This window comes from Mirounga angustirostris, unplaced genomic scaffold (genome assembly GCF_029215605.1).
Source record: "Mirounga angustirostris isolate CCGP_5_RB_7025 unplaced genomic scaffold, mMirAng1.0.hap1 SCAF_11, whole genome shotgun sequence".
Taxonomy (NCBI): domain Eukaryota; kingdom Metazoa; phylum Chordata; class Mammalia; order Carnivora; family Phocidae; genus Mirounga; species Mirounga angustirostris.
In genome coordinates, this window is record NW_026991719.1 from 101944538 (window position 1) to 101952678 (window position 8141).

The following is an 8141-nucleotide window of genomic DNA, read 5'->3' on the forward strand; positions in this document are numbered from 1 at the left end:
TTCAGAGTTTCTTTTTTCATTAAATAATAATTGCAATACAATGTTGTATTAATTTCAGGTGTATAACCTAGTGACTTGATTTATATACAATATAGAACGGTTACCACAGTAAGTCTAGTTACCATCTGTCACCATACAAAGTTGTTACAATATCCCCTATGTTGACTATATCCCCTATGCTGTACATTATATACCCATGTCTTATTTAACTGGAAGATTATACCTCTTAATCCCCTTCATCTATTTCACCTAAACCCCCCCCCCGCACTCCCCTCTGGCAATCATCAGTTTGTTCTTTTCTTTTTTTTTCAGCATCCAAAGTCTTTTTAATAACAAGTCAGGATCTGGGGTTCGTTTCTGTAGCCCAGGATGACCCTGCTCCCTCTGGCACGGCCTAACTTCCCGCCCCTCCAAGGCAGGTAAGACTTGGTGTGGCTGGGCGGGGTTCCTGGGGCCTTGCCAAAATGCCTATATGTTCTTGGCCCTTGTGTGGACCAGAGAGCAAAACGGTGCCGCAGCCCTTGGGGGAGTCCAGGGTCGATTGGTCAAAGGTGAGGATCTTGCCTCTAGATTTGAGGATGCGCCTCTGGGCATGGCTGTCCATAGGCAGTGCATACACCTTCAGTTTGGGCACTTCCTGGACACACACATCATGGATTATAGTCCCTATAACCACAGCTGCTTTGTCTTCTTGGCCAGGCAGCTTCATATTCTGGATCATCCGGGAAAGGGGCAGAGGTGGCCAGTTAGCGAGACTCATGATCAACCTCTTTAACAAAACTTGGTTAAAGGTGGAGTTGGTTTGTCTGGCCAGAAACCTGTACAGCTTGTCTAGCAGTCTCAGGTAGATGTTCTGGATCTTGGGGTCCTTGCACCAAACCTTTCAGTCCTTGTGGCAGATGTTGACTCCAATGATGGTGCCTCATGCTCAGCCAGATTGCAAAAGAGAGAACCAGTTTGTTCTCTTTAAGAGTTTCATTTTAGTGGTAACATAGAACCATGGAATAAATAAAGGATTAAATCTAAAAGTAGGTTAGGCATATTTATTTGTGTTCACTAGTCTGTAGTTCCTATCTCATAAAGCTTTTTTGAGTATTAAATGAGTTACTACATAATGGACGCTTAGAACAATGTCTGACATATAGCAAGTGCTCAATTAATGTTGGCTATTATTATTCAAAACCATTTTTGGTCTCTTTATATTAGCAAAAGTTACGAATGCTTTAGATAAGCAGATGACATTACATTTCTCCTGGTTTCTCTCATTAAAGCAGCAAAGTTGAATATTAATGAGTATAGAGAATTATGTTGTCATGCATGTTAGTCTGGAAAATATAAATTCATCTCATAAAAAAGTCAAAGGATCAAGGGAGGTTTTTACTGTTAATTGGAAACAAAGTGTCATTGGTGTCCTGATTTAAAGGGCACTCAATTATGATTAGCTAATAAAAAAAGAACAAAGAAATAAAGAAAAATAATTAAGGTTAAAGTGAAGTTATTATTAGCCCTTAGTTCACTAAAATCTTTTCCTCATAGCCCATGGCACCAAATAAAATTAAATATAGAAAAGTTCCATAATTCACGATGACATTCTCAGTGTTAAGACATTTTTAAATAAAAAATGCATTACTGAAAGCATACTTCAAAATTATTAGATGCAATATTTTTATAGCCAAAAGCACTTAAGTTTTAAGAACTGAACAACTGGAGGACTGGATACTATTTATGGATTTAGAAAGATTTAGTCACTTTCATAAGTTAAAATTCTTTCTTTAAGCCACCTGTTCTTTCTCTTTCTTTAGAAATGGATTTGTTAAAAATAATCTCAAGATTCTGACTATTCTCTATTCTAAGGAAACCACATCAAGAGCAAAGTAGAATGTTTTTCTTAATTATTGGTAAAGACTTTGGACAGGCTCATGGGCAGATAGTTCACTAATTTGTTATAGTCTTCTAATAACATTTAAAAAAATGATCTGGAAAATCTCAGAATAGATGCTGCCTAAAATAAAACCAAGTGACTGACCTAGGTTCAAGGAAATACTGAGAATATATACTACCTTAAACCTTAGCTTAATGAGTTCCTTAATTAGGGAAGACATAATTTAGGGTGCTAAAAAGTCATGTGGCTGAGTATTTGAATTAATGTATGTTTACATCAATTTAACCAGAAGCTACAGTTATCAATTAGGGGAAGTCCGAATTAAAAGTTCTTGTGAGAAAGTATTAATGACATGCTTTCTTTATGTGTTTCAGACATATTTATTCAGACACGGTTATTCATTTTCATAAATGAGAAAGCAAGTAAATGAACCACTAAAAAAGATAATTCTTAAAAAATGTAGTATTGTCCAATAAACAACAAATAACAGTCTCTGCTTACATATATTCTTCCTTGACATAGTATATTTAGTTTTAAATATGTCTAATATATTTTTAAGTGTAACCTTTTATTTAGCCCATTATTGTAACGTACCATTAAAATAAAACTCTGAAAATGATGTTTACAAAGAATTATAAAAGTACATGGGAAAATGCATAAGATATGCAATGTATGAGAAAAAATGAGATACAGCTGTATATAGAGTATTAGCTTTAAACATTTCTGTTTTCTCAATTTTCTATAATAAGCATATATTATTTTTAAAGTCAGAATGCATATTTAATTAATGGAACACTAGTCAATAACCAAACTATGGTTGGACAATTAGAATACCTATCTATTTTATTTGTCTTATGATTCAATGGAAGTATGATTTATTATTTCAGCATTTCATATCATGGAACCCAACTTAGAAAATACATTCATTATCTACCCTTTTATATAATGGTGATGATAATCAAGACAGAAGCCTTTTATAAAACACATTTTTAGCTTTCAGTATGGAGGTTAAACAGAAGCAAGACTTTTTACTTTATAGGGTTATTAGCTGAGACCATCAACAATTATATGTTGTTGGTTAAATAAGCAAGCAACATGTAGTACTATAACCATTTTGTCAAGATGCCCACGAACTCTGATATTTTATTACACATAAAACATTGACCCATGACTGTAAAGTAGACAGTTTACATAGATAGCTTTAAATATTCTGCTTCCTATTGACTAAAATATCTTCATTATACATTTCATTCTACTTTATGATTTTTGAAAATCCAGTTTAACAGCTTTTTTCTTACATTATAATATTTAGTTATAATTTTTCCTTACATTGTGAAACCTTAGATAATATAGGACTTATTTAATTTTTTATTCCTCCTCCTGGATGAGACCTGCTGGGGTTTCATTACTTTTTCACCAGGGCCACGTCTGGTATTTTTCCATATATTTGACAGGTAAAACAAAGGTTCCATTTAAGAAGAAAAGGACTGCTTCCTCAGTTGTGGGATTTTATTGATTGATTGATAAGAAAGTCTGTCTGGGGATTGCCTTGAAAAGTCAGAAGTTCAAGTATGGATTTAAATATCCTAAACTCCATTTTCAAGACAACACCTAGGAAACAATCAGTAGAACCAAGTAAATCATTATGAAAATAATAATAATTGTGTTTTCTAGCCCTGGGTGTTTTCTTTTAATGAATTATGAGAGTAAAGCCTATTACATTATTAATCAGGAAAACAATTAAATTAACAGTAATTTTTAAGAATAGCAAATAGAAATCAAACCAATTTTAAGAGTCCATCAATAAAGAGAACAGAATTTGGAGCAATACATGACAAATGGACAGAATTTAGGATGTTTGTAGTTTTTTTTTAGATTTAAACAGGCATTAGTTTACTTTCTAAATTCAATTTTTATTTACATGCATTCATCAGAATTGTAAAATATGAAAAAATGAAACTAGGATTTTGAATATATAAAGACACTTTCGGATTATGATTCCAAGAGGGGTGTAGAGGGGCATAACACTCTTGGGAAACTGTATTAACAATTTATTAATTTGAGTAGGCCCTGGCTTCAACAAACATGAAGTTAATGATTCTCCACACTCATCTGGTCACTTACTGAAGTTCTCTTTTCATGACATTTATTTGTGTCCTAGATATAAATTGGTTTTCTTATTTTTGGTTATTAATAGATATTTATTTGATACCTGGTATTTAGCATTTTATATATCATAATTTCAGCCTATGATAGTATTTACCAGTATACTAAAATTACACTGGCTTTTAACAAAAGTATTATGTGAAAAATCTGTACTACAATAACCATAACTTCAGAGAAGAAGTTAATCTTAAGGAGATGGCAAATGCTCTCTCTTCAATAATCCTTTAAGAACTCCAGGTGAGATTACATGTTGGTGTGATGAGTAAATCAATAAAAGTTAATTGTTAAGTGTCTCCTGTGTTCAGTCTTATCTTGGGACATAAGAGGGGCAAGACAAGCATGGGGTGGATATTGAAAACTCAGAAAACTGTCAGTGTCCTCGAGGCATTTACAATAGAATTGGATAGAATAGTTAATGTATATGTGCTGCCGAAGCGAGCACTGGATAGAATAGTTAATGAATAATATAAGATAGAGTGAAATTAAGTGATAAATTGTGAGGTACAGAGATTATATATGATAAAGCTAATAAAACTTCAGCTTCAGAGACCCTTATTGGAATGGGTCCTTTGCAAGGCCTTAGTTTGCTAGGGTTGCCATAACAAAGTACCACAGACTGATGACTTAAACAACGGAAATTTATTTTCTCACAATTCTGGAAGATAGAAGTCTGAGATCAAGCTGCCAGCAAGTTTAGTTTCTTCTGAGGCCTCTCCCCTTCACTTGTAGATAGCCATCTTCTTCCTGTGTTTTCATATAGTATGTGTCTTTGTCCTAATCTCTTCTTTTTATAAAGATACCAATCATATATACCAACCATATAACTTCATTTTTATTTAATAACTTCTTTAAGACTTTATCTCCAAATACAGTCACATTCTCAGTTACTGGGGGGTTAGGACTTCAACATAGGAATTTAGGGGAGACACAATTCAGTCCATAATACTCTGCCCTCTAGCCACCCAAATTCATGTCCTTACTGCATACAAATTAGATTCACCCCATCCCAACAGCCACAAAAGTCAACCTATTCCAACATCGACTCTAATTCCAAAGTCTTATCTAAATCTCATCTAAATCAGATACGGGTGGAACTCCAGGTTTCATCCATTCTGAGGCTAAGTGCTCTCCAACTGTGAACCTATGAAACCAGAAAAGTTATCTGCTTTCCGAATACATCAATGGGACAAGGACAGAATAGACATTCCCATTCCAAAAGGAAGAAATTGAAAACAAGAAAAGGATTATGGGTTACCATCAAGTCCAAAACCTAGCAGGTAAAAATGCCATTAGATTTTAAGGCTCAAGAATGATCTTCTTTAGCTTTGATGCTCTACCTCCTGGTCCAGCAGTGTGGTAGTCACACTCCCTTGGCTCTGGGAGGTAGCTTTGCCCCCTCAGCTCTGGGTGTTTGCCCGACTCCTCTGGAACGGAGGAGAAGGCTTTGTCCCCAGGCTTGTGCTCCCTGCGCCCACAATAGCAGTAGCAGCCCTGCTGACCTCTGAACTGCTTTCAGGGCAATTCTTCCCTTTACTTGAAAGATAAAGCTCATTCGCAGGCAGATAGCTCGATTGGACCATCCTGCAGAATCCCAGAAATCTGACAGCCTTCTTTCATTTCATCCCATCCCAGCCCCCTTCAGGCCAAGCTGGCAGCATTTCTACTGGTATAACTCCTTCTCAATTTCCAGTTCCTTCTGAAATGGTTGGTTGATTGAATCCTTAAGTAAGACAGTATAATCTCTTTAGCAAATAGCTGTTCTGCCATACCCTTGATGTTTTCTTCATAACATGCTTTCTCATTTTTTGCAATATGGATAGGCTGAGAATTTTCTAAATCTTCAGGTTTGGGTTCCTTTTTGCTTAGTAATCTTTTCTTCAAATTTTCTCCCTTTCTTCACAATTTACTGTAAGTATCAAGAAGAAACCAAGCCAGGCCTTCCACACTGTGTACAAATCTCCTCAGCTAAATATCCAAGTTCATCACTTACAAATTATACTTTTCACAAAACACTAGAACACAATTTGTCCAAGTTCTTTACCATTCTATAACAAGGATCACCTTTCCTTGAGTTTCCAATAGCATGTTCCTCATTTCTACCTGATTCAATAGAAGTACCTTTAACATTCACCATTCACATTTCTACCAACATTCTGTTCATGATGCTATATGTATATCTCTAAGATTATAGAAGTGTTATGTACAGCTCTCCTCTTTTCCTTCTGAATCCTCACTAGAATTGCTCTTAATGTCCATATTTCTACCAATAGTCTCTTCAATGCAATCTAGGCTTTTTCTAGCATGCACGTCAAAATTCTTTGAGTCTCTACCCATTACCCAGTTCCAAAGCCATGCCCACATTTCACCTTTTTTCCCCACCCTCCTTTGCCTTGTACAGATTGGGATTGGAATAGCTGCAGGCACATTAAGGATCTGGCTAAGGGGAAGTTGAGTTGGAAATTATTTAGTTTGGCTTTAGGAGGATTTATCTGTGTGGTTCACAGTTACTTTTATTTATAGTTATTGCTAGCTGCCCCAGGATAAGACTGGCTTGCAGGAATACTCCTATCACCTCCTGTGTCTACAACATAAAGATGCAAAGTTGGAGGTGTGTTGTGGTATGAAAATGACCTATAGCTCCTGGCACCAGAAATATGAAGGAAATAAAGGATAAGCAAGATTTGAAATGTATGAAGCCAGAAGTCTGCTTATGCAAAAGTCTTCCCAACATTAAATATATAAAATTATTAGCAGAATCTTTAGTTTTCACCAGAGTCTAGTCAAATGTTCTTTCCTATCAGGAATATTCTTGATAATTTGATTATAAAACGATCATATGTTTCTTTTCACTTTTGATGGAAATTATATGAAATATAATTCATCACAATTTCTGTTTGTAGGGCACTTAATCTATAGCACTATTATAAATGGTGAATACATCTGTATGAAGTCACATGCTTTATGCATATTTATTAATAATATTAGAAAAGCCACCAAGTTGGATCAACCGTGTAAAAGAAAGACAAAATTTCTACTCCCTCTTTAGGAAATAAAATTTATAAAATATTAGTCATATGAAGATATGATCAAGATTATGCATCCAAAAGAATATGTCAGGCAGATAAGTAATAAAATGTGTTATTTTTCTTGATTTTTGCAATGTTTGTGGTATTTGTCAGTCACTTGAAAGGTGTGTAATACGTTGTGATTTATTTCCTAGTTCTAAACAAATGTTCACTTTTGAACTTAATTTTCTTAAAGATAGTTCCCCAAATTGTATATAAGTTCAGTTCCCACAGCATTTGGATTTACCCCTCGGTAGAGGTTATTCATGTTGAAGGAAATCATAGGAAAGAGAGATCAATAAAAATTAGAATAATCAGGGAAAATCAGTATAGGCATTTTTATGGAAAGAAATCAGTTTTATTCCTCAAACAGTTGGGTCCTCTGTGTAGAGCAACTTTGTATGTGTTTTGTATATCAGGGTAATGCTGGCCTCATAGAACATATTTGGAAGTTTTCTTTCTTTTTCTATTTTTTGGAAATTTTGAGATGAATAGTGTTAACTCTTCTTTAAATGTTATTAAGAAAGTCATTAGGAAGGCAAAATACATTTATAGTACTGTACTTTAAACAATCCACATATAAATGGACCCACACAGTTCAAACCTGTTTCTCAAGGGTCAACTGCATAAGGAAAATCTCCATTTGCAAGGGTGTCTCCCTCTCTATAACAGGAAGAGAATAGGATTTAATCTCTAGAAACTGTGTTTTGTTTTTTTTCCTCAGACAACATGGAATTTCTTGTAAAGTGGCCGGAAGTCAGTAATATATTCAGAGTTATTAAGAATTATTGTGCCCTTCTGGGGCATCTGGGTGGCTCAGATGGTTAAGCATCTGCCTTTGGCTCAGGTCATGATCCCAGGGTCCTGGGATCGAGCCCCACATCAGGCTCCTGGCTCAGCAGGGATCCTGCTTCTCCCTCTCCCTCTGCCTCTCTCCCTGGTCATGCTCTCTCTCTCTCTCTGTGTATCTCTGTGTCTCAAATGAATAAATAAAAAATCTTTAAAAAAATTATTGTGCCCTTCTGAGA

At 35.2% G+C, this 8141-nt stretch overlaps 1 pseudogene; it reads right to left on the reverse strand.

Moving 5' to 3' along the window:
- Positions 1-326: 326 nt before the first annotated feature.
- LOC123846612 (large ribosomal subunit protein eL18-like) lies at positions 327-6382 on the reverse strand (annotated as a pseudogene).
- Positions 6383-8141: the final 1759 nt, after the last annotated feature.